The sequence below is a fragment of the Cynocephalus volans genome, chromosome X (genome assembly GCF_027409185.1).
Source record: "Cynocephalus volans isolate mCynVol1 chromosome X, mCynVol1.pri, whole genome shotgun sequence".
Lineage (NCBI taxonomy): Eukaryota > Metazoa > Chordata > Mammalia > Dermoptera > Cynocephalidae > Cynocephalus > Cynocephalus volans.
In genome coordinates, this window is record NC_084478.1 from 69,490,814 (window position 1) to 69,517,790 (window position 26,977).

Below are 26,977 nucleotides of genomic sequence, written 5' to 3' on the forward strand. Positions count from 1 at the left end.
TAAAGATGGATGCAGAGAATTTGGTGTGCAATCAAGGAAGTGCTATCGAGTGATTAATGGATAGAAAAGTCATTCAAGTGATGGATTTGTAAAAGAATCAAGATTATTAAACCCAGAGAAGATAAAATTTTCAGACCCCTGGAAATAGCCAAATGCCATGGATGGTTTAAAAAACAAAAACTGAAACAAAACAAAACTTAAAAATGCCACCTTAAGTCATTTCACAACCAATTTAATGTCCATGGGGTATTTTGCCTTGCAAAATAAATAAGCCATGTGTTGGATTCTTTATGTATCTGTTTTGTAAGACAGGAAGAGTGACTTAATAACTGCTGTTATTAAATACTGAAAAATATTCTCTAGAAAAAATTTCTGCTTTTCTAGAATACCAGGAATTGAGTCCCACGGTCTACTCTATCCACTCCTTTTTACCTGTCAACTCTACAATCTCCTATCAGCCACTTTGTTTTTCTTGAAAATTCTACTTTCCCAGCTGTTCATACCAGAAAACACAATTCTGTGATACGCACAACAGGGTGTGTAACTGTTTTCTTTTTTCCATTAAGGACAGCACAAGAAGAAACAGCATCATTTGTAACAGGAGGGATTTTAGCTAGGTCTTTCAGAGGACTTCCAAGTCACTTTCTGTATCAGTGATAATTCACCAGAGAAAGCTACAGAGTTTTCTTTACTGACTTCAGCAGTTCTTTACCTCCCCAGAGATGCCATGCTGAGACAGAAGAGAAGAGAATAGCAATGGCTAAGAAATGGATGAACGGCCTTTTCATCTCTTTGTCTTATTCAAGCCAGAATTCTCTAAATGTTAATGCATTGAGGGGAATCTAAACTATTTTCATGAAGACTGAATGGCAAGCAGTCAAAAAACAACATTAAACTTTATCAATTTCTTTTTCTCTCACACACATACGCACATACCCAGCTTCTCAGTCTGTCTTTTCATTATGCAACATAATTTACTACCATGGTTTTAACTACCTGAATGCTGATGCCTCACATCTACCTCTCTAGCCCAAAACTATTTTCTGAATACCAATCTCATATTTCCAGTTGTCTGTAGGACATTCTTGCCTAGAAATACAGGCACTTCAAACTCAACATGTCTTGATATTCTCCCCCTTCCCAAAATAAGAACACTCCCTCTTCCTTTTTTGTTCCCGATCACATTGAAAGGTCCTAGTCCTCTAAAGTAGAACAAAAAGCATCTTGATCCCTCTTCTCTCAGCCACCCACTTCACCTTTATCATATCAAATCAGTTATCAAATCCTGTTTATTCTACCTCAAATATGTCTTCTTTCAAACTCCATGCTTTTAGCTTCCCTGAACATCTTAATCATGCCCTGAATACAGTGTTTTCTCGTGACTCTTTGCCTTTACAGATATAGTCACCCATTCCTTCTTTACCAGTTACGTCTCTAATTAATGTTAAAGTTCCCCACAATATATTACATGTCATTCCTCATTTTTACAGGAGAGCTGTGCACTTAAGACATCTCATCATAACTATCAATTAGGTATTTCTTTTTCCTTTTAAACTGTGAGCTCCTTGAAGTCAGGCACTGCATTTTAATCATCTTTAAAGTCCCAGCACCTAGCACATAATAGTGTATGGTAACAATTAATGAATGATGTCACTTAAATACAATTTATCAGTTTTTCCTCTGATGGATCATGCTTTTGGTATCAAGTCTATAAATTATTTTCAGTGTCCTAGATCCTAAATATTTTATCCTATTTTTTTCTAAAACATTTATAGTTTTATATTTATATTACATTTACGTTAAGTCCATGATCCATTTTGAGGTTTTAGAACTATGGTTGTCAAATTGTTACAGCACCATTTATTGAAAAGTCTTATCTTTTCTCCATTGAACTGCATTTGCAACTTTGTCAGAAATAAGTTAGGCATATCTGTGTGGGTCTACTTCTGGGTTTTCTCTTCTGTTCCATTGATCTGTGTTTCTAACCCTCTACCGCACAATCTTGATTACCGTAGTTATGTAAGTCGTGAAATTGGGTAGGCTGATTTTATTCTTTTTCAAAATTTCTTTAGCTATCCTAGTTGCTTTGCCTTTCTAGAACAACTGTGTCTGTATCTACAAAAAAAAAAAATCTTTATGAGGTTTTTGTAGGAAATTGCATTAAATATATATAGGAATTTAGGGAGAATTGACATCTTTACTATATTGAGTCTTCTAATACATGAACATAGTGTGTCTCTCTGTTTATTTAGATCTTCTTTGATTTCCTTCATCAGCATTGCGTAGTTTTCAGCATGCACATCCCATACATATTCTGTTAGATTTATACCTAAGTATTTAATGTTTTTGCAGCAACTGTAAATGGCATTGCTTTTTAGTTTGTTTTCACATGTCTGTTATTACTGTATAGAAATGTAATTGTTTTTTGTGTGTTGACCTTATATGCACCAACCTAGCTGAACTTACTAGTTCTAAGAGTTTCTTCTGCTTCTTTATTTAGATTCCCTGGAATTTTCAACATATGTCTTCTGCAAATATAGACTTTCATTTCATCCTTTCCCATCTGAATGCCTTTTATTGCTTTTTCTTACCATATTGTGTGGCTATCAATTTTAGTACTATGTTGAATAAGAGTGGGAAGAGTGGATATCCTTCCCTTGTTTCTGATCTTAGGGAGAAATCATTCAGTCTTTCATTATTAAGTATGATGCTGGCAGTAGGATTTTTATGGATACTGTTTATCAAATGATGAAGTTCCCCTTTATTTCATGTTTGCTGAGAGTTGTGAATGGATGCTGGGATTTTGTCAAATGCTTTTTATGTATCAATATGATATGATCATATGAGTTTTCTTCTTTGTTTGTTGATATGGTATATCACATTGATTTTCAAAAGTTGAACCAGCTTCACATCACAGGAATAAATCTCACTTGACCACATTATTTAATTATTTTTATATATTGTAAAATTCTATTTCCTAATATTTTCTTAAGAGTTTTTGTGTCATTATTCATGAGATCTGTAGTTTTATTTTTTTGTACTGTTCTTGTCTGGTTTTCATATAAGGGTAGTACTAACTTCATAAAATGAATTGGGAAGAGTTCCATCCTCTTTAATTTTCTGGAAGATATTGTGTAGAATTGGTGCTAATTCTTCTTTAAGTAACTCTTAGAATCTTCTTTGACAGAATTCTCCAGGGAAACCATCTAGGCCTGGGTATTCCTTCTGTGAGAGTTTTAAATTTATGAATTAATTTCTTTAATAGTTATAGGATTACTCAAATGATCTATTTGATATTGGGTGGGTTGTAATAGTTTGTAATTTTCAAAGAAGCGGTCCATTTCATTTCTATTGTCATATTTGTGTGTATAAAGTTATTTATAGAATTTGGGTTAGTGAGAAATTGGTAAAGGGTCACAAATAATGATTACATTGTGTAATGATAAATACTAATTACCCTGATTGGATCACCACATATTGTACACAGTATGTGTACAATTGATATTCAACACTGTACCCCACAAATATGTATAATCAATTATGTTTCAATAAAAAACATAAAATAAAATACTTTGTAATACAAAAAAAAAAAATCCCCCCGAAAAGAATTCTCTTATTGCCTTTTTAATACCTTCAGAGTCTATAATGAAAGCCCTTGTTTAATTCCTGATGTTGATCATTTGTATCTTCTCTCTTTTTTTCTTGTCAGTCTTGCTACAGGTTTGTCAATTGTAATGCCCTTTTCAAAGAACTAGCTTTTTCCCCAAATATTTTCTTTATTTTTTGGTTTCAATCGCATTGATTGTTGCTCTTATTTTTATTATTTATGTCCTTCTGTTGGCTTTGGGTTTCTTTTGTTCTTTTTCTAGTTTCTTGAGATGGGAACTTAGATTATTTATTGATTTGAGCCTTTCCTCTTTTCTAATATAAGAATTTAGTGCTATAAATTTTGCTGTTAGTACTGCTTTAGCTGTGCCTCACAAATTTTTAATATGCTGTGTTTTTGTTTTCATTTAGTTAACATAATTTGTGGTTTCTCTGGAGTGTTTCTCTTTGACCTATAGACTACTTAAGGATATATTGTTTACTTTCCAGTTGTTTTCTATTATTCATTTCTAGTTTGATTTCATTATGGTAGGAGAATTTATTGTGTGTTATTTTAATCTTTCAAAACTGTTGAGGTTTGTTTTGTGGCCCAGGATGTAGTCTATTTTGGACATGTCTCATGAGCATTTGAAAATAATGTTCATTCCACTGTTGTTATGTGAAGTGCCCCATAAATGTTGGTTAGAGCTTGTTAATGATAGTGTTGCATTCTTCTTTATCCTTCCTTATTTTCTGTCTGGTTGTTCTATGAATTGTTGAGAGAGGAGTTTTAAAGTCTCCAAAGATAATTGTGAATTTGTCTATTTCTCCTTTCAGTTTTATCAGGTTTTGCTCACATATTTTCCAGTTCTGTTGTTTAATGCATACACATTTAGGATTATGTCTCCTGGGGGGGATTGACTCTTCTATCATTATGCAACATTCCTCTCTTTCTCCAGTAGTTTTCTTTGCTCTGAAACCTACTTCATCTGCTATTAATATAGCCATTTCTTTTTGTTTTGATTAGTATTTACATAGAATATTTTTCCATACTTTTACTTTCAACCTGCCTATATTGTTTTATTTGAAGTGAGTTTCTGTTGATAGCATATAGCTGGGTCATGTATTTTTATGCACTCTCCCAATCTCTGTCTTTTAATTTGTGTATTTAGACTATTTACTATTTAATGCAATTATTGATATGTCAGGACTCAAATCTAACATTTTATTTTGTTTTCTCTTTGTTCTCTTTGTTTTCTCATTTCTGTCCTTTTTTCTGCCTTATAGTGGGTTATTTAAACATTTATTGGAATTCCATTTTGATTCATCTCTAGTGTTTTTGAGTATATCTATATATGTCATTTTTCACCATCTATTGATGTTGTCATTTTATCAGTTTGGGTGAAGTATAGGAACTTTACCTCCCTTTACATCCCTTTATGCTCCCATATTTATTATAAAATTGTCTTAAATATTTTGATTATGTATAATTGTTATAACTTTTGTTTCCACCATCAAGCATAATTTAGAAAATTCAAGAGGATAAGGAAGTCTATTGTTTTTACCCATGTATCCTTATATGTATATATATATATTTGCCATGTAGTATTTTTCTTTCTGATATTTTAGCCATTCTTTTAGAATAGTTTTGCCAGTGATGAATTCTTTTAGTTTTCCCTCATCTGAAAGTATCTTGATTTTCCTTTCATTTCTCAAGGATATTTTCTCTCAATATAGAATTCTAAGTTGAAAAAAACAAGACAACAACAACAAAAAAGAATTCTGCATTGATAATTTCTTTTTCTTTGGGCAGTTGAAAAAATACTGTGCCATTTTCTTCTTGGTCCATTGATTTCTGATGAGAAATAAGATGTCATTCAAATTATTTTTTCCATGCAGATAATGTGTCATTTCTCTCTCTGCTTTCAAGATTTTTTTTTTTTTTGTCTTTAGCTTTCAGACATTTGACTAAGATATATCTTGTTATGGATTTTGGGGGGTTTATCCTGTTGGAGTTTGCTTAGCTTCTTGAATCTTCAGGTTTATATCTTTTGCCAAATTTGGGGAGTTTGGGGGCATTATTTGTTCAAGTAGTTCTTTAGCCCTGATCTTTTTCTTGTCTCTTTCTAGTACTCCAACCACTATGAATGTTAGATCTTTTATTACAGTCTCAAAGATCCCTGAGGTTCTGTTTACTATTTCAGTCTATTTTTTGTCTGTTGTTCATGTTGGGTTATTTCTATTACTCAGCCTTCAAGTTTATTGATTCTTTCTTTTGTCCCCTTCATTCTGATGTTGAGACTATTCATTTAGTTTTCTTTATTTTTAGTATGGTATATTTAAATGTTAAAATTTCCATTTGGTTCTTCTTTGTATTTTCTATTTATTTGCCAAGACTTGATATTTCTTTGCTGAGATTCTGTTTTTTCATTTGTTTTATGCATGTGTGTAATTACTCATTGAAGCATTTTTATGAAGGTTGCTTTATCATATAATTCTAACATTTCTGTCATTTTGATGCTGTTATCTATTGATTATCTTTTTTTCATTCAGTTTGAGATCTTCCTGGTTCTTAGTATAATGAATGTTGTTATATTGAAATCTGGACATTTTGAGTATTATGTTATGAATCTCTGAATCTTATTTAAACTTTCTGTTTTACCTGGCTTCCTCTGACACCACTCTGGACAGGGGAAAGAATTGCTGTCTCATTACTGCCCTGTGGAGGTAGAAGTTCAGGTTCCCCACTTAGCCTCTACTAATACCTGAGGAGGAAGACTCCTTGTTCCTGCTAGGCTTCCACTGATACCTCCCTTTTGGGGAGTGCCTCCTTGCTGCTTCTCATGTGATCTCCTCTGACACCACAGAGAAGGGGAGTAGCCTCCTTGCTGCTGGACAATGGTAAAGGTTCTGACTCTCCACTAGGCCTCCTCTGACACCACCTCAGAAGGGAGAGGGAGAGGCTCTTTGTTACTCCCACGTGGGAGTGAATGCCCATGCTCCCTGTGTGTTCTTCATTGACATTGTGAGTAAGGAAAGGCTTGTTACCACCCAGCATGAATGAATGTCCTTTCTCCATATTCAGCCTTTTCTGTCAATACCTGGGGAGGGAGATTGGGGTGCCTCATTATGGCCTCGCCAAAGTGAAAGTCTAGGCTCCATTCGGACTTTGTTGGCGTGAGTGGGTATGGAGCCACAGTTCTTCTGTGGGGCTTGGCTGGAGTAGAGTAGTTATTATCTAATTTTTTCTGTCTTGCTAAGTTGCCCTTCTCCTAGTCCTCTAGATAGTGAAAGCAGGCTTTTGTTGGTGCTTCTCCTGTCTGTGCCCACTAGCGTTTCCAGGTTGTTGCTTCTTGGCTCCACATCTGGGCTATATAGGGCAAGAAGAAAACCCAGACAACTTATCACTGTGTCATTTTTTGGAGCCCAAGGTCCCTAGCTTATAAGCCTTTTTTAATGTAATAGAAGTCATCTTCATTGCATTAAAATTATTCTAATTGGATCATTTGTTTTTCAATCTTAAGTTTTGAAATTTCTTTATGTATTATAGATTTTAGTCCTTTGTCAGATACATGCTTTGCAAATACTGTATTTTCTCCTAATGTGCGGTATTAGAGGAAGCCCTATGAGAGTCTGTTTATGTTTATTTTATATACTCGTATAATGTTGAAGGGTTTTAGTTGTATTAGTGGAAGGAATAGGGAAAAATTCATCTCCATTTTCCCAGAAATAGAGGTCTCAATAATGTTTTAACCTCCCATCCTAAGATTTATAAACATTACCTCCCTACATCTTTTGTAAATTCAAAATTAAATAAATGACTTTATTAAAAATCTGATGTCTTTATTAAAATAGCTAAATGAACCAAACCTTAAGCAGCACACAAACTATTTCTTTTAGGTGATGAAAAAAACATATGAACCCTGAAGATGTTGAGTAAGCCTCACCAGTCCTTATCACTTAACAACTTCTTCAAGCCTCAGTCTTGAGCATGTACACTCTGGATCTTAGGGCAAGTATCAAAATCCCTTCTGGAGGTTTGTCTCTGAACTGCCAGCTATTTGGACTTCAGGCCAATTTCTATTTTGAGTGAAAGCTGCAATCTACCAAGATTGCATTGATTGCTTTCCAGCTAATCAAAGGGAAAGCGTGGGTTGGCTGTTCTGGCATCCTTGTTCAGCTAAAAATGATTATGTCTCTGGCTCCTAGCACAAAGATATATTCTTCCTTTTTTTCCTGTGATGAGGGTGCAAAATATCCTTCAATTTTGCTAAGTATAAAGTTAATGTCTGCCTTTGAATAGTCTTTAAGAAGTTATGTAGGGTAGGCTTTTTGTCTACAGGAAAGAGCAGAACATTATCTGTCTTTCTCTTTCTCTTAGTCATAAAAATGGTTTGACTTAAATTTACACACATGGAAGGTTACCTAACTGAGGTTGTCTCTTTTTGCACTTCAGAAAGAGATTTCTTAAAGTATTCACGGCCCTTCCAAGAGCATGGAACATTTTGAGCAAAAATTGAAAACTGGTTTTGGTGCATGAGTTTTGTATGAGATTAAGAGCATTTTCTCTTGTGATCTCTCTCTCTCTTTCATTTATTTGTGTGTGTGTGTGTGTGTGTGTGTGTGTGTGTGTTTATGTGAGATTCTTTGCTACTCTCTGCTTCCTGGGAAAAGCTTTGGGTTTAATAACAAAAAGTTTAAGGATGAGTGGGAAAGGGCACTCATGAAGTGCTAGGGAGTATGGCTGATCACTATTATGAATCCCCCAGAACAGGAAGAATCGCTAGAAGCCACCTTCATGACACAGTAAGTAGCCACCATAAAAATAATTTCTTCTACCCTCCCCATTGCTCATCGGGATAAACACAAAGTAGCTTTGTGTTGCCTGTGTGTTATATCCCAAGATTTGAGTAGCTTGCATGGCCTGAGACCTCATGTGACCATGAAATACAGTAGTGATAACAAGCCTAGGCTCAGAATGGACATGTCAGTTGTCTAAGGCCACATAGCTAGTAAGTGCCAGAGATGGGACTCAAATTCATTCTATGTGTGTGATACCAGAATGCATCTTTTTTCCATGTTTCAATGTTGCTGAGTTTCAGGGAATTCCAGTGATTGGGACTAACACAGTTCTACAGCTCACTGAGATAGTACTGTATCAATCCTCTACCCAACAGTTGGTTTGAAAATGGTAAGACCAGCAAGGGATGAAATAAGTTCTCCTAAGGGATTTGAATCCAGAATGAGAGGCTGTTCCAAGCTGCCTTCCCACCAAACTTTGAAGAGGCTCAGCCAGAACCAGGATTAGTTTTGCATTTAATGCACTCTGTAAATGTTAGTTCTGTCCCTCTATCTCAGCATTTACCCATAGGTCATCTACAGTGCTAGCATCTCTCAAGTACATCACATCCTTTAATTGTTTTAGCTCTCTTGTGAGGTATAGGGATGAATATATCCCCATATTACAGATGAGGAGATTGAGGTACAAAGAAATGAAGTAACTGACATGTCCACTATCTCACAGCCAGATCTGTCGAACTTCATACCTAATTTGCTCTCTATAAAACCTCAGTTGGTATTTTCCTACCTACTTCTGTTTCAGTAATATTTTCAGAAGCTTTATATTAAATATTTTAGCTGAATTCTTCAGAAATCCTTATGTAAATTTAAAAATCCTTAGGCTGTGCATGCTTTCTCTCTTGCCTCACCCTGCGAGTGTTCTCCTCAGCGGTCTTTGCCCCCCCAGTAGAGCCCAGAGCAAAAGAAAGTATAAATTGGTCTGAGAGGATAATGGAGTCTTTCTCAGCTACCCCATGCTTCAGCTTTGCCTTGATCTGGGATGCTTGCCCGTCTCCACAGAAGAATGAACTGAGTTAATTGGCTTTTGGATGGGGTGAGGGTTTAGGTTTTAGGTGTGGATGTGCTTGTAGCTGAAGTGGTGGTTGTTGGTTCCTTACATTAAGACATTCCAGTAGCCATCTGTTGCGTGAAGGCATCTTCTTTTTCAACCTGCAGCTGGGTTAGTCTCAGTCAGTGGGAAACTGTTGTCATTTGTATTCTGTATTCCTCCTGTTTCTTTGGAGTGTGCTATGTTTAATAATGTACATATTAGAAGATACCAAAAAAAAAAGAGTTTTTAATCTAGTCTTTTTCTCCCAAGAGGTTTAAATTCCTCCCAAAGTGTGTTTGTGTGTGCGTTTTAGACCAAGTATCACTGGAGAAGTTGACACCTCGGTATATGTAGATTACAGCATTTGTGGAACAAAATCTCCCTTAAGTGATATATCTACTGTGTCATAAAAAATTAATTCACTTTGTGTGTGTGTTTACATTTCAGGCATCTTTAATAGGGAAATATATTCTAGTAGATTAGTTTACAGTGTTTCTAAATAATAAATCATAAACACCAATAAAAGAAAACATCTAAAATGTGCATATTTGAGAAGCAATTATATGTTGATTAACCTTATGTGCTTTTGCCGTAATTCTTACTACTGTCGTTTTCCCTTGCTGTCAAGTAATACTTCATTTTTGGAACATAAGAGGCATAATTATGAATGTTAATACAGCACCCTACTGCATCTCATCTCTCTGTTCATTAAGCACAAGTTTACTTCAGGGACACAAAGGTACTTTCTTTCATTAGTCATAGTAACTGTAGTTAGACACTATACTTGAAATATAAATATATTCATTATTTAACTATTCTGTTAATCAGATTTTTTTACATCAAAACTATAGAAAAATATGTTTGTAATCCAACTAAGAACAATGGGGCTCTATTTAAAAAGTAAAAATTAAAGAAAGAAATATGTGTTATAGAGGATAGAGCAATGAACTTCAGGTTTTTAAATTCAGGCTCTGAGTCCTCAGTGGAAGTGGTGGAAATACTGGGAAAATCTTTAAACATCTCATTGTCTTGTCTTTATGATATTTCAGAGCAGTAATTGTCACCTGACGGGGATCTGGGAAGGATTAAATAGGTACTACATGAGAAAGTACTTACAAAAGTACCTGATACTGGGTACATATTCAGTGAATGTGTTTTGTTGTTCTTAATATGGTATTTGAAAATTAAAAAGAATGTAGGCATTTTCCAAAAATTAATTCACCAAATATCTCTTTAAATAGAAAGTTCTCATGATATAATTTCATTGACTTAATAAATATTTTTAAGTGCTCAGCATGTATGTTTAAAGATGTGGTGCAGATCGCAGCAGGAGTATTTCTAGTTCTGTACTCTAGTTGAGAGCAATAAGACATTATGTAGGTAAAATGGTTGGGCAAGGATGATTATCAGAATGAGTGATACCAGCAGCAAGTGGTATTTTGAAGACTGGAGGAAGAAAATACAACAATGTGTTTGCAAAAAAGAGAGGAAGCTTGGCCTTATTCCTAAATAGTTTGTGGGAAAGCATAAAGAGTATGGAGAGAAATATAAGTTTGAAGAATATTATCGAGGCCCATGCAACTTAAGATTTATGTAGGGAATCAGTGAAAGATAAATTTGAACAATCTATAGAAGGCCTAGAAAAGCAAACTTTGCTTCGTACACAATGGGGAACCATTGCAGGATTGTGAGCAGGTGAATAAGAATGAAATTGGTGTTTATGGAAAATTGGTATGGGTTGAATTGTATATAGGGAGGTCATGTAACACAATTGCTTGTGTAGAGTAGGGAGTAATGGCAGTAGGAATAAACAGGACAGGTTAATAGAGGGAGATATTTCAAAGCCAGAACTTAATGACTAATAAAGGCTGAGAACAGGAGGAGTAAACAATTACAAGATTTGAGCCAGTCAGACCTTTAAGGATTAAAGCAAACAAATTAACAACATCAAAAGATAAATTAGGAAGAGCTAGACTTGGTGTCAGTTTTTGTTTGGCTTTGTTTTTAGTTTGAGGTAAGTGATGGGATATATAGATACCCAACTGACAGTAGGTAGAACTGGAATGGTGTTTAAGAAACGAGGAGTAGAGATTGTCCTAGACTCATAAAATGTTATTCCTAATCTAAACTAAATCCCACATAAATATCTTCAAGTGGTCCCTTCATCCTAAAAAACATCATCTGCACTTAACCTTCATCCTCCTCCAAGCAACAACCTGTTTTTCTTATCCAAACCTCTTAGGCTCTTAACAGATATTCTTATACTCATTGTCTCTGTTTTCTCACTTACTACTTCCTCACTGCAGTTTGCCTTCTGCCCCTACCACACATTCTTCTCTGTATGGTTTCATGATGAATTAGTGTCCTCCAGATTGAAAAAAAGTCAAGGAACATCTTTCCTTCTCCTTTTCTAATGGGCAATTTTTCAATAGCAGTTGTTCAGCAGTGTAGTACAATAGAAGGAACTGTACTACAGTTCTATTTATATACAGCCATTGGCATATTCTACAGCCATTGGTATATAATAGAACTGGTGTTAAATCTCATATCAGCTGGATGGCCTTTAGGAAGTTACTTAATCATCGTTTCATCATCTATAAAGTGGGAATAATGATATGTACCTTATAGAATTATATGAGTAAATGAGATGATGTGCATAAGCACTTTGGAAATAGTAGTTGCTTAATAAATATTAGTTTCTTTCTTCATTGCAGCATTGGGCACCATTGTGTGTTTCTTTCTGGGCATTTCTTCCCTTTGATTATCTAACACCTCTTTATCCTGGTTTTCCTCCTCCTACTTACGTTTAGCTCTTTTTCCTTAATTCATCTCTTAACCATGGTATACTCTAGAGCAGTGATCCTCAAACTTGATTGTACATTAGACTCCCCTGGGGGATTTGTTAAAGAATATATTACTACTCCCCTCTCCCCAGAATTTCTGAGTTAGTAGTGGCCCAAGTAGTTCTCAGGTAATGATGATGCTGCTGGTCTGGAGACTGAAATTTGAGAACTAACCTAGAGTTCTGTCTCAGACCCTCTTTCTCATTCTGTGAACTTTTCTTGAGGGACTTCAGGTACCACTGATGACCCAGATTTTTATATCCAGGAAGACTACATGTCTAGATTTCACATTATCATTTTCAACTGCGTGTCAGACGTCCCCACCAAGCTGTTTCCCTGGCACATCACAATCCGACATACCCAAGCTGGTTCTAAAGTACATATACAAGATTGGTCAGGAAAGGTCTGAGAAAAAAGAGTAAAAAAAAGATAAAGGGACTAGTTCTGTTGAAACATATTATAAAACCACAGCGATTAAAATACTTTGGTTCTAGTACATGAATAGATAAACCATTAGACCATAATCGAGTCTAGAAATTGGTTCAAAAACATAATTTAGTCTGGTCATGCATCACTTAACGACAGAGATTATTCTGAGAAATGTGTCATTAGACGATTTCGTCAAAGTGCAAATATCACAGAGTGTACTTATAAACCTAGATGGTATAGCCTACTACATACCTAGGCTATATGGTATAGCCATTGTTGTATATGTGGTGCATTATTGACAGAAACAACATTATTCAGTGCATGACTATATATGATTTTTAAGTATGTAATTTTATCTTAAAATATTAAAGGCCTTTCTAAGCAAGACACAAAACCTGAAGCCATAAAGGAGAAAATTGTTGAATTTGACTACCCAGAAGTTAAAATTTAAAGCACTACAAAAATACATGAATAAAATCCAAAGAAGATAAAACTAGGAAGAAGATTTTGCATCTAATATCGCAAGGGGCTGGTTCCCTTAATATACAAGGGTACCTTAGAAAGTTCATGGAAAGATTCATATTATCTTTTAATTCTGTTTTTCCATGAACTGTTTGAAGTACCCTTGTATAAAGAGCTCTTGCGAATCACTGCAGAAAATGTCAACAAACCATTCTATAAAAGGACCCGAACATGCAGTTCAGACAAAAAGCAAGGTTGGCTTACAAAAATAAATGAACAGATGTTCAACAACACTCATAATTAAGGAAATATAGATTAATTTAAGCAACAAGATACAACTTTCACCTATTAGAATGGCAAATATTAGAGCATTTAATATAATTTAATATACATTTTTTTTTTTTTTTTTGGCAAGCACGTGGTGAAACATGCACTCTTATACTTCCCTACTGAAAATGTGGTCCTTGGACCAGCAGCATCAGCATCAACTCAGAGCTTGTTAGAAATGCAGTCCCACCCCAGACCTAGTAAATCGGAATCTGCAGACCCCCAGGTAATTGTATGCATATGAAAGTTTGAAAAGCACTGCTTAATACATTGTTTGTGGAAGTGCGAATTAGTGTAACCTCTTTGGATTTTGTTAGACTTCATCACAGTTAGACATTCACGTACTTTTTGTTCCCCTTCTAGAACTTGGTCTAAAAGATATCACATATGTGTGTGAAGACAGTACAAGGATATTTACTGCAGCATTATTCATATTAGCAAAAAAATTAGAAACAACCTACGTATTCATAACTTGGTAAAGATTAAATAAACTGAAAAAATTCACAGTGAAATACTACATATTTATTAAAAGTTTGTGAAAAAGTATTGGCAGATATGAAATTATCTCCAAGATACATTGTTAAACACGAACAGCAAGGGCAGTTCTCTGCTTCCAAGGTGGTGCCTTCTTACTGTGTTCTCACATGGAGGAAGGACAAAAGGGACAAACAATATATGCTTATATGGAAGAAGAGCTGGAGGGCATAAGGAGCAAACTCTCTTTCTTAAGCCCTTTTATAAGGGTGATAACCCCATCTCATGGCCTAATCACCTTCCAAGGGCCCCACCTCTTAATACCATCACTTTGGGGGTTAAATTCCAACACGTGAATTTTGGAGGGACACATACATTCAAACCATAGCAGAAAGAGAATTAGTTCAGTTTCGGACAAGTTAATCTTTAAGTATTTTTAATATTTTTATTGAAGCAATACTTGCAGAAGGCAAAACATTCAAATAATACAAAGGCATATATAATGGAAAATGAGTCCCCCACACTCCAGGGGAAACCACTGTTAACATAACATATTTTTCTGGAAAACATGGACTCCCTAATTCCACCTTCCCAACTCACTCTCCACCCAATTTCCTCGCTTCCTCGCTGCAAGGATGGTTCAACTTACGTAAATCAATAAATGTGATATACCACATTAAGAGAAAGAAAGATAAAAATTATATGATCATATCAATAGATGTAGAAATAGCATTTCACAAACACATGCTTTCATGATAAAAACTCTCAACAAATTAGGTATAGAAAGAATGTACCTCAACATAATAAAGGCTATATATGACAAGCCCACAGCTAACGTACTTAATGGTGGAAAGCTGAAAGTTTTTCCCCTAAAATAAGGAACAAAACAAGGGTGCCCACTCTCAACACTTCTATTTAACATAGTACTGGAAATTCTAGCCAGAACAGTTAGGCAAAAAAAAAAAAAAAAAAAAAAAAAAAAAAAAAATCCAAATTAGAAAGGAGGAAGTAAAATTGTTTGCAAATGATATGATCTTATATATAGAAAAACCTAAAACTCCACCTAAAAGCTGTTAGATATAATAAACAAATTTAGTAAAGTTGCAGGATACAAAATCAACCTGCAAAACTCAGTAGCATTTCTATACACCATCAACAAACTAACACACAAATTAAGAAAATAATCGCATTTACATTAGCATCAAAAAAAAAATTTAATACTTAGAAATAAATTTAACCAAGGAGGTGAAAGATCTGTACACTGAAAACTATAAAACATTGATGAAAAAATTGAAGCAGGCACAGTAAATAAGACATAAATAAATAAATAAAATAAAGATGTACTGTGTGTATGGATTGAAAGAATTAATATTGTTAAAATGTCCGTAATACCCAAAGTGTTCTACAGATTCCATGTGATTCCTACCAAAATTCCAATGACATTTTTCACAGAAATGGAAAAAAACAGTCTTTAAAATTCATATGGAACCATGAAACACCACAAATAGCCAAAGAAATCTTGAGCAAAAAGGAAAAAGCTGGAAGCATCACACTACCTGGTCTAAAAAGAAATACTACAAGGCTATAGTAATCTAAACAGCATGATGCTGGCATGAGAACAGACATAGACCAGTGGAACAGAATAGAGTGCCCAAAAATAAATCCACACATTTACAGTCAACTGATCTTTGACAAAGTTGTCAAGAACACACAATGGGGAAAAGACAGTCTGTCCAATAAATGATACTGGAAAAACTGGATATTCATATGCAAAAGGGTGAAATTGGACTCTTAGCTCACAGTATATACAAAAATCAACTCAAAGTGGACTACATACTTAAATATAAGACCTGAGACTTTAAAACTACTAGAAGAAAACAGGGAGAAAGCTTCTTGACATTGGTCTTGGCAAAGATTATGTAGATATGACCTCCAAAACACAGGAAACAAAAGCAAAAATTGACAAATGGGATTGCATCCAACTAAAAAGATTCTGCACAGCAAAGAAAACAGTCAACAGAGTAAAGAGACAACCCGTGGAATGGGGGAAAATATTTGCAAACCATACATCAGATAAGAGGTTAATATCCAAAATACATAAAGAACTCAAACAACTCAATAGTAAGAAAACGAATTATTAAAAAATGGGCAAAGGACCTGAATAGACATTTGTCATAAGAAAACATACAAATGACCAACAAGTATATGAAAAAAAAAATGGTCAACATCACTAATCATCAGGGAAATGCAAATTGAAACCACAATGAGATACCATCTCACACCTGCAAGAATGGCAATTATCAAAAAGACAAAAGATAAATGTTGGTGAGGCTGTGAAGGAAAGGGAAGCCTTGCACACTTTTGGTTTGGAATGTAAATTAGTATGCCATAATGGGAAACAGTATGGAATTTCCTTAGAAAATTAAAAATAGAACTACCAGATGATGTAGCAATCCCACTTCCAGGTATATAACCAAAGCAAATGAAATCACTGTCTCAAAAAGATATCTGCATTCCCATGTTTATTGCAGTATTATGCATAATAACCAAGGTATGGAATCAACCTAAGTGCCCATCAACAGATGAATGGATAAAGAAAATGTGGTATACACGTAATGGAATACTATTCAGCCTCTAAAAAGAAGGAAATCCTGTCATTTGAGACATGAATGAACCTGGAGGACATTATACTAAGGAAGTAAGCCAGGCACAGAAACACAAATACCACATGGGGAGGTACATATATGGCAGCTACTCACCAGCCCATATCTCCTACTGACAAAGGCAGCAGTGACTTTGGAATTGCCCTCTTGATTCTGGGACAGACCTTCCTCATCATAAAGAAGTACATTCCTGCCCCTGGAGCCTAAGTACTTTTCAAGCAGCTGCCTTCTACTATGTACATAGCACTGACAGTTAAAGAGAGGTTCCCAGCCTTCCTTGGAAGGAAAGATCCCACATAAGTCAAAACAGCAGGAGCCAGCAGAAGCAGCAGCCAATAGTTTGAAGAAGCCATTTGAATATCTATTTTAAAATATAAGGTAGAGTAATTATTCTCAAACTTGAGTGAACATCAGAATCACCTAGATGGCTTCTTAAAACTGAGATTGCCGGGCCTCAACCGGAGTTTGATTCAGAAGATCTGGGGTGAGGCCCCAGAGTTTCATTTCTGACAAGTTCCCAGGTGATACTGATGTAGGTCTATAGAACAAACTTTGAGACCCACTGTTTAGGGGAAAAAAACAGGAGTTTGGAAGCAAAAAACCTGTGTTCCAGCCTTGTGTGAGTTACTTCAACTTGCTAATCCTGAGTTTCTTCTTTTCTAAAGTGGAGTTCATAAGGTTATTTTGAGTATTAAATGGTATGGTATTTATGAAAGTTCTTTATGAACTGTAAATATCGCTTAAAAATATTAGCATTTAGATGGCTTTACAAATGGTACTTGCTGCCACCCCCATAAAATTTTCCTACACTTTGTTCCCACCAAGTCCATTAGGCAACCAGAAAGGAACTAAAGCCAAAAAGGCCCTGGTAGCATTTTTTCAACCCACTGGGCATGGCCTTGATACTGATCTTGACTTGACCTCCCTTTTCCTCTTCCTGGCCTCCCCTCAAACTTGCTCCTTGTTCTTCCAGCCCTGGTCTGTTCTCACAGCAAAGAACAGCTCCTAGAGCTAATACTGGGGGTAAAAAACTGTCAGATGAAGTATTTTAAAAATTAGTAGAAGAGAGGAGTTCACCACCAAGCAGAAAAACCATGTTGGGGAAAGCATTTTGCTAGGTTGGTGGGCTCTAACCTGATTTTCCTGAGGGCAAAATCCAGATGTTTGAAATAGTTAAGTGGAATCACAAATATAAGTACAGATGCCAAACTTAGGAATGTGTCAGACAGTGGTATTAGACAGTGGCCTGGATGAATGATATGTCCGTGTAGAATGCTGTCATTTTTCTTCAGAAACCTTTTCTTATTCAAAAAGTAATACATGCATAGTGTGGAAAAATTTTTAAGTTTTTAAAAGTGTGAAAAATAAAAATGACCCTTAATCCCACCACACAGAGATAAATACTCATTGGTAAGATATTAGTGCAGTTATATCCAGCCTTTTAATATGTGTATGCTCGTTTATGAATGTGTATGTGTATTTTGATTTGGGCTGGTATTATGTTCAAATTTTTATACTATTTCTTCACTTACCATTGTATTGTGAGCCTTTTCCAGAGTATTTTAGTCTGTTTCTGTTGCTTATAACAAAATACACAGAACTCAGTATTTTGTAAAGAAAATGAAATTAATTGCTTACAGTTTCTTTTTTAATAATATTTTTTAAATTTTAAAAAATTTATCAATATATAATATAGTTGATTTTCGAGTCCCTTTATCAATTACTCCCTCCCTTTTCCCCCTCCCTCATCAACATCATATCTGTTCAATGTGCTAACAAAATCAAGAAATTATTGTGATTGTTGTGTTTTCTTTCCCCACCCCACCTCTGTTTGTTTGTTTATTTACTTAATTATTTTTATTAGCTCCCACAAATAAGTAAGAACATGCACTATTTCTCTTTCTGTGCCTGGCTTATTTCAGTTAATATAATTTTCTCTAAGTCCATCCATGTTGCTGCAAAAGGTAGTATTTCATTTTTTTTTTTTTATAGCAGAGTAATATTCCTTTCTGTAGATATACCACATTTTCCTTATCCACTCATCTGATGATGGGCATTTGAGCTGGTTCCAATTCTTGCCTATTGTAAATAGTGCTGCAATAAACACAGGAGGTCGGGTATCCTTTTGACATGAAGATTTTCGTTCCTCTGTGTACATACAGAGCAGTGGAATAGCCAGGTCATATGGTAGATCTATTTCTAGTTATTTGAAGAACCTCCTTACTATTTTCCATAAAGGCTGCACCATTTTGCAGTCCCACCAGCAGTGTAGGAGAGTCCCTTTTTCTCTGCATCCTCACCAGCATTTGTCATTCTCGGTCTTTTGGATATTAGCCATCCTAACTGGAGTGAGATGGTATCTCAAAGTGGATTTTTTTTTGCATTTCCTGAATGCTGAGTGATGTTGAGCATTTTTTTATGTGTCTGTTGGCCATTATATCTTCCTTTGAGAAATGCCTATTCAGCTCCTTGGCCCATTTTTTAATTGGGTTATTTGGGTTTTTTGCTGTTAAGTTATTTGAGTTCCTTGTAAATTCTGGTTATTAATCCTTTGTCAGATGTATATTTTGCAAATATTTTCTTCCACTCTGTTGGATGTCTTTTTGCTCTGTTAATTTCTTCTTTTGCTGTGCAGAAGCTTTTCAGTGTTATATAATCCCATTTGTTTATTTTTCCTTTGGTTGCCTGTGCTTTGGGGGTCATATTCATAAAGTCTGTCCCCAATCGTACTTCCTGGAGTGTTTCCCCTATGTTTTCTTTAAGGAGTTTTATTGTTTCAGGATGTATATTTAATTCTTTAATACATTTTGAATTGATGTTGGTATATGGTGAGAGGTATGGGTCTAGTTTCATTCTCCTATGTACAAATGTCCAATTTTCCCAGCACCATTTACTGAAGAGGCAGTCTCTTCCCCAGTGTGTGGTCTTGGAGTCTTTGTCAAAGATCAGGTGGCTATAGGTGCATGGGTTGATTTCTGGATTCTCTATTCTGTTCCATTGATCCATGTGTCTGTTTTAATGCCAGTACTTTGCTGTTTTGGTTTCTATCCCTTTGTAGTATAGTTTAAAGTCAGGTAGTGTTATGCCTCCAGCTTTATTTTTTATTTATTTATTTATTTTTGCTCAGGGTTTCTTTGGCTATTCATGGTCTTTTGTTCTTCCATTTGAAGTTAGGAATGTTTTTTTCCAATTCTGAGAAAAATGTCATTGGACTTTTGATGGGGATTGCATTGAATCTGTAGATCACTTTGGGTAGTATGGACATTTTCACAATGTTAATTCTTCCAATCCAAGACCATGGGATATCTTTCCATCTTCTTGTGTCCTCTTTACTTTCTCTCAACAGTGGCTAGTAGTTCTCATCATAGAGATTTGTCACATCCTTGCTTAAATTTATTCATAGGTATTTTAATTTTTTGGTGGCTGTTGTAAATGGGCTAGCTTTCTTGATTTATTTTTCTGCCAGTTCATTGTTAGAATATTGAAATGCTACTGATTTTTGTGTGTTGATTTTGTGTCCTGCAACTTTGCTAAAATCATTTATTAACTCTAAGAGTTTTTTTGTGGGGTCTTTAGGCTGTTCTATATATAGGATCATGTCATCTGTAAATAGGGAGAGTTTGACATCATATTTTCCAATCTAGATGCCCTTTATTTCCTTCTCTTCCCTGATTGCTCTGGTTAGTACTTCCAACACTGTGTTGAATAGGAGTGGTAAGAGTGGGTGTCTTTGTCTTGTTCCTCTTCTTAAAGGAAAGGCTTTCAATTTTTTCCATTCAGGATGATATTGGCAGTTGGTTTGTCATATATGGCTTTAATTGTGTTGAGATACTTACCTTCTATACCAAATTTACAGTGTCTTTATCATGAATGAATGTTGAATTTTGTCAAATGCTTTTTCAGCATCCATAGACATGATCTTATGGTTTTTATATTTGATTTTATTGATGTGGTATATCACGTTTATTGGTTTTCAAAGCTGAACTAACCTTGCATCCCTTGGATGAATCCCAGTTGATCGTGGTGTATAATTTTATGTGTGAGTTGCTGTATTCCTAACCAGCTAGTATTTTATTGAGGATTTCTGCATTTATATTCATCAAGGATATTGGCCTGTAGTTTTCTTTTTTTGTTGTATCTTTGTCTGGTTTTGGTATCAGGGTGATATTTGCCTCATAGAATGAGTTTGTGAGAGTGGTCTCTGTTTCCATTTTTTGGAATAGTTCGTAGAGAAATCATATTAATTCTTCTTTAAAGGTGTGGTAGAATTCTGCAGTGAAGCCATCCGGTCTTGGGCTTTACTTTGTTGGGAGACTGCTGATAACAGCTTCTATCTCTTTGACTGTTATTGGACTGTTCAGATTTTCTGTGTCTTCTTGGCTCAGTCTTGGTAATTTGTGTGTGTCCAAAAATTTATCCATTTCCTCCACATTTTCAAATTTATTGGCATATAGTTATTTATAGGAGTCTCTAATGATTCCTTGCATTTCTGAAGTATTGGTTGTAATATGACCATTTTCATTTCTAATTTTTGTTATTTGTATCTTCTCTCTTCTTTTTTTAGTTAGCTTTGCTTATGGTTTGTCAAATTTATTTATCTTTTCAAAAATCAACTTTTTGTTTCATTGATCTGTTGTATCATTTTTTTGGGTTTCTATTTCACTTAGTTCTGCTCTGATCTTAATTATTTCTTTCCATCTACTAACTGTGGGTTGGGATTGTTCTTGTTTTTCTAAATGTTTAAGGTGAAGTGTTAGGTTGTTTACTTGCCATCTTTTCATTCTTCTGAGGTAAGCATTTAGTACAATAAATTTCCCCCTCAGTACTGCTTTTGCGGTATCCCACAGGTTTTGGTATGATGTGTCATAATTTTCAGTATTTTCAATAAATTTTTTGGTTTTCTGTTTAATTTCTTCTTGGACCCATATGTCATTAAGTAGAATATTGTTTACTTTCCATATATTTTTATAGTTTCCAGAGTTTCATTTTTTATTAATTTCTAGTTTTAATCCATTGTGGTCAGAAAAAATACATGGAATAATTTCAAGTTTTTTGAATTTGTTGAGACTTGATTTGTGACCTAACATGTGGTCTATCCTGGAGAATGTTTCATGTGCTGATGGAAGAATGAATATTCTGATGTTGTTGGATGAAATGTTCTGTATATATCTGCCAAGTCCAATTGGTCTAAAGTGTTATTTTTGTCTGGTGCTTCTCTGTTGATTTTTTGTCTAGATGATCTGTCCAATGTGCAGAGTGGGGTGTTCAGATCCCCAACTGTTACAGTATTAGTGTCTATCTCTTTCTTTAAGTCTAATAGTGTTTGCTTTATAAATCTGGCTGCTCCAAAGTTGGGCGCATAAATATTTATGATTGCTATGTCTTCTTGATGGATAGATTTGTCATTATATAGTGGCCTTCCTTATCTTTTCTATGGTTTTTGGTTTAAAGTCTATTTTATCTGATATAAGAATAGCGACTCCAGCTCTTTTTTTTTCATTTCAATTTGCATGGCATATCTTTTTCCATCCTTTCACTCTTAGTCTATGTGTGACTTTACAGGTGAGGTGGGTCTCTTGAAGGCAGCATATTGTTGGGTCCGTCTTTTTAATACAATCAGTCAGTGTGTGTCTTTTGAGTTGGGAATTCAAACCTTTTACACTAAGTTATTACTGAAAGATATTGATTTACTTCTGGCATTATACTGATTTTTGTTTGGATGTTTTAAGTATCTTTTGTTCCTTTCTTTCTGATTTACTGATTGTCTTCTATGTTTGTTGGTTTCTTGGAATAGTGGATAAAATTATTTTTGTTCTCTTTATTGTTAATATTTTATTTTACTGGTAGTTTTTGTTCTATCTTGAGTATTCATGGTAGTGATGGTTGTTTTTCAGGTACCAGACGCAGTACTCCCTTGAGAATTTCTTGTAAGGCTGGTCATGTGGTAGTGAACTCCCACAATTTTTCCTTGTCTGGGAAATATGCCATTTGTCCTTCATTTTGGAAGGATAGCCTTGCTGGGTAAAGTACTCTTGGCTGTCAATTTTCATCTTTTAGTATTTTGATTATATCATCCCATTCTTTTCTGGCTTTTAGGGTTTCTGATGGAAAGCCTGATGTTTGCCTGATAGGGGCTCACTTATCGGTGACTTGAAGCTCCTGTCTTGCAGCTTTTAAGATTCTCTCTTTGTCTTTGAGTTTTGCCAATTTGACTATAACATGTCTCGGAGATGGCCTTTTTGGGTTGAATATATTGGAAGATCTTTGAGCTTCCCGTATCTGAAGATCTGTGTCTCTCACTATATCTGGGAAGTTTTCTGCTATTATTTCATTGAATATGTTTTCAATTTCCTTTTTCCTTCCCCTTTGGAATACCCATGATTTGGATATTGGAGTGCTTGAGGTTATCTGTTATCTCTCTTAGATTTTCTTCAAGTTTTTAAATTCTCTTTCCTTTTTTTCTTTTCTCTGACTGTGTTATTTCGAACAAGCCATCTTCAAGGTCATTTATTCTCTCTTCTGCTTGATCTAGCCTGCTGGTTAAGCTTTCTGTTGTGTTTTTTATTTCATTCAATGAATCCTTCAGCTACACAAGCTCTTCTACATTCTTTTTCAGGGCATTGATTTCTTTGTACATTTCCTCTTTCAGGTTCTGTATACTTTTTTCACCTCGTTGTTTTGTCTAACTGAGTTTTCTTGTATCCCATTTAGTTTCCTAAGGATTGTTGCTTGAAATTCCTTGTCAGTCATTTCAAGGACTTCCTGTTCTATAGGGTCTAGAACTTGAGAGTTGTTATATTCCTTTGGAAGTGTTGTACTTTCTTGATTTTTCATATTTTTATTATGTATCCATTGATGTTTAGTCATTGTGGGTAAGTCTATTGCAGTCTACTTATTCCACCCTGGTGTCTGGAGTAATATCAGGGAGTTTTGTTGATACTCAGCTGCCTGTTACTGTCTCGGGTCCCAGGGGGTTGGTGGCAGCTGCAGCCTCTCTCAGGGGTGGGGATTCACCAGGCTGGTGGCCTGGGGGTCCCGTGCAGAACTGCCTGGCTCTGCTGCTGCTTCGGGTCCCGGGGGGTCAACGGTGGCTCTGCTTACAGTTTCTGACACTAGGAAGTCCAAAGTCCAGGGAAGACATCTGGTGAAGGCTTTCTTTGGTGGTGACTTCAGTGATGGCAGGGTATCACGTTGCGAAATGATGGAGCAGAGAGAGCAAGAGAGAGAGAAACAGACTCTCCCCTGTCTACTTTTAAAGCCCTCAGAAACATGTCTCTGAGTACCATTTTTAATCCATTCACTATGGCCCAATCCTCCAATCCAATCACCTCTTCAAGGATCCACCTTTCAATTGCCATAATAGGATTTCCCACCCTCTTAACAATTACAGTGGGGGCTGAGTTTCCAATATATAAAACTTGGGGGACACAATTCAAGCTTCGGTGAGTTTGGGGGAGACATAATTCAATCCACTGCACAGGGTTATTAGGTAGTCTTCAAAAACATGGTATTTTTAATAGCAGATTATTATTTCTTCATGTAGATGTATAATACTTCACCTAATTCTTCCTAAATGTTGAACAGTTAGGGTATTCCTAATTTTACCATTATGAATAACTTTGCAGTGGATGACATTTTATGCACATAAATCAATATGTATATCTCTAATTGCTTTCTTAGGATAGAATTCTAGGAGTGGAAAGACTGGATCAGAGGGTAACCACATTTCTTAAAACAAATACCAGTCACATACTATAAAATTCACTACTTCAAATGTGTAATTCAGTTGTTTTCAGTATATTGCAAAGTTCTGGGACCATTACCACTAATTCCAAAGAAAATATGGAGCACTTCACAAATTTGCATGTTAGCCTTGTGCAGGAGCCATACAAATCTTCTCCATATTGTTACAATTTTAGTATATGTCAGCTGAAACAAGCACAGTAGGAACATTTTCAAGTCTCTTGACAACATACGGCAAAATTCCCTCTAGCAAGTGGGCACCCATTTCCATTCCCACTCAGCAATGTATGAGAATGCCTATTTCCCTGCAACTTTGCTAACAATTGAAAAAATGATTGCCAATATCATTGAAAATGGCATATTATTGTTTTGTCTCTTTTACTAGCTCTTCTTCCTCTCCTGCCTCAACTACAGCTGTTCTGAAGAGATCTGTCATCCCCAACCCGCTTCCTTTGCACATACTCACTGTGGACAGTCACATCCACTGCAACAGGCTCGAATGCTTCCTCTCTGTGTGTAGTGGCCACATGTTCATGCCCTGCCCTAACCTTTTTCTGACACTGCAGCCCATGTCAAGCTGCTCTCTCGGCGTGCCTACCTACGTACTTCGCCAGTTTAACAAACTCACATCTGAAATCAAACTCATGTCTCCTGAAGCCAGCTGCTGCTTGCAACTTCCCTATCTGGGTCAGTGATACCATCATTCTCCTTAGGTGTTTCACAGTCATCTCCTCTCTCTCCTCCATATCTAATTGGTAGTCTAAGTCTGTTGACTCTCACTCACGTCCTTTCTTTCTGCTCCATTCCCACTGGCATTGCTCTAGTTTTACCTTTTATTGTTTCTATTAAACTATCCTGCCCATTTTGCCATACTTCTAGTGTTTATCCACATAATTTATCCTACACATGGCTACGAGAAAAACCTTCCTAAAATACTACCTGTACTATGTTGCTCTTATCCTCTGGAACCTCCAGGGCCTCTCTCCGGCCTATTGGATTATGTAAAGTAAATGCTTTAACCTGACACTTAAGGCCCCCCCGTGCTCTTGCGTCATTCTAATTTTACTTCCTATGTGCCTTGTAGAAACTATTTTCTTCCTTCAGCATATTCCTGCCTTTCCCACCTTTTTTCAAGTACACCTGGCACGACCTCTTTTCTAGTCCTCTCCAGTTGAAATTGTACTGAGCCTTCCATAATTAGCTCAGAGACTCTGTGAAGCTTTCCTTGATCCAACCAACAGTGCTCTCTCCTTTTAACTCTTGTTTTGTTACCATTTCCTTTCTGATACTCATCACATTCTGTCTTGTTTAGTGGTTATCTAGGTATTTTTCTTCCACCCTCTATCACACTGTAAATTCCTTGAGCACAGGGATTATTATATATTCTTTATAATTCCTATCCTAAATGTAGATAGGAACTCTGTAAATGTTTGGATAAAATAATGGTAAAGACTGCCAACAATTTTTTTAGAACTACTAATGACTCAGTATTGGGAATGAATACTGTGCTAAGAAGGTACAGATGCCAGATGACCCAAGTGTTATGCCTTATTTTTTTCCTCACTCTGCTCATGCAATCCATCAACAAATACTATCAGCTCTACCTCTTCAGAATATCTCTAATGAAATCCCTTTTTCCTATCCCTACTGCTCTCTCCCTGGGACAAACCACCATAATCCCTTACCTACAAGAGCCTTTTTAACTGGTTCCCTGGCTTCTACTCTTGCCCCTCCACCTAAATTCATCAGCCAAGTGAGATCTTTATAAAACTTAGATCATGTTACCCACTGCTTCACAACCTCTAACCAGCTTCCCATTTCACTGAGAATAAATTTAAAACTGCTTACCTTGGCATTTGAAAACTCCATGATATGGCCTGTGCACCTCCCCAACCTCATCTCCCACTACTGTCCACCTTGTTCACGGTGCTTCAGCTCTACTGAGTATTGGCCCTTCCTCATTGTCATATTTGCTCAAAGCAAAGTAAGTGGGTGCTATTGTTTCTATTGGGGTCCTAGCTGTTGTTGGCTATTGTTCTAGCACTCTGTGCCTTTATCAGTGGAGATAACTCACAGAGTGCCCCAGAATTAGTTCTAAGGGCTTTGTGAACTTGACTTTGGGGAAAACCTTTGTGGATTTTATCAGACCCTTTTTTAATTTATTTTTTTTATTGGTTATGAATATTCATGGGGTACAAAGCAAATTGTCACCATTCATGCCTAAGGTGTGATAGCCAGATCCATACTGGCAGCATGCCCATTACCACAAATTGTGTTTATACCCCATGTCCCCCACCCAATTATCCCCCCAATTACCCCCGACCTCTCTCCCCATCCTTCTTTCCCCACTCCACTTTTTATCCCTAGGTATGTTCTCTCCCTCTGCAAGTTCAACACACCACTGTGGTCTTTCTTTCCTTCCTTCTTTCTCTCTTAGCTCCCACATATGAGTGAGCACATGCAGTATTTATCCCTCTGTGCTTTGCTTATTTTACTCAACATAAGTTGCTCCAAGCTCATCCATGTTGTTGCATGAAAAGTGGTATGTGCAATACTGAGTT

General features: G+C 35.9%; 1 protein-coding gene and 1 non-coding gene across 2 annotated transcripts in view; one reads left to right on the forward strand and one right to left on the reverse strand.

Moving 5' to 3' along the window:
- Positions 1–26,977, forward strand: part of SHROOM4 (shroom family member 4) — a 283,947-nt gene that overhangs the window by 198,482 nt on the left and 58,488 nt on the right. The gene's annotated exons all lie outside the window — the stretch shown is intronic.
- On the reverse strand, positions 24,510–24,613 carry LOC134368783 (U6 spliceosomal RNA). Its single transcript, XR_010022491.1, has one exon. It is a non-coding gene; the product is annotated as a U6 spliceosomal RNA (small nuclear RNA).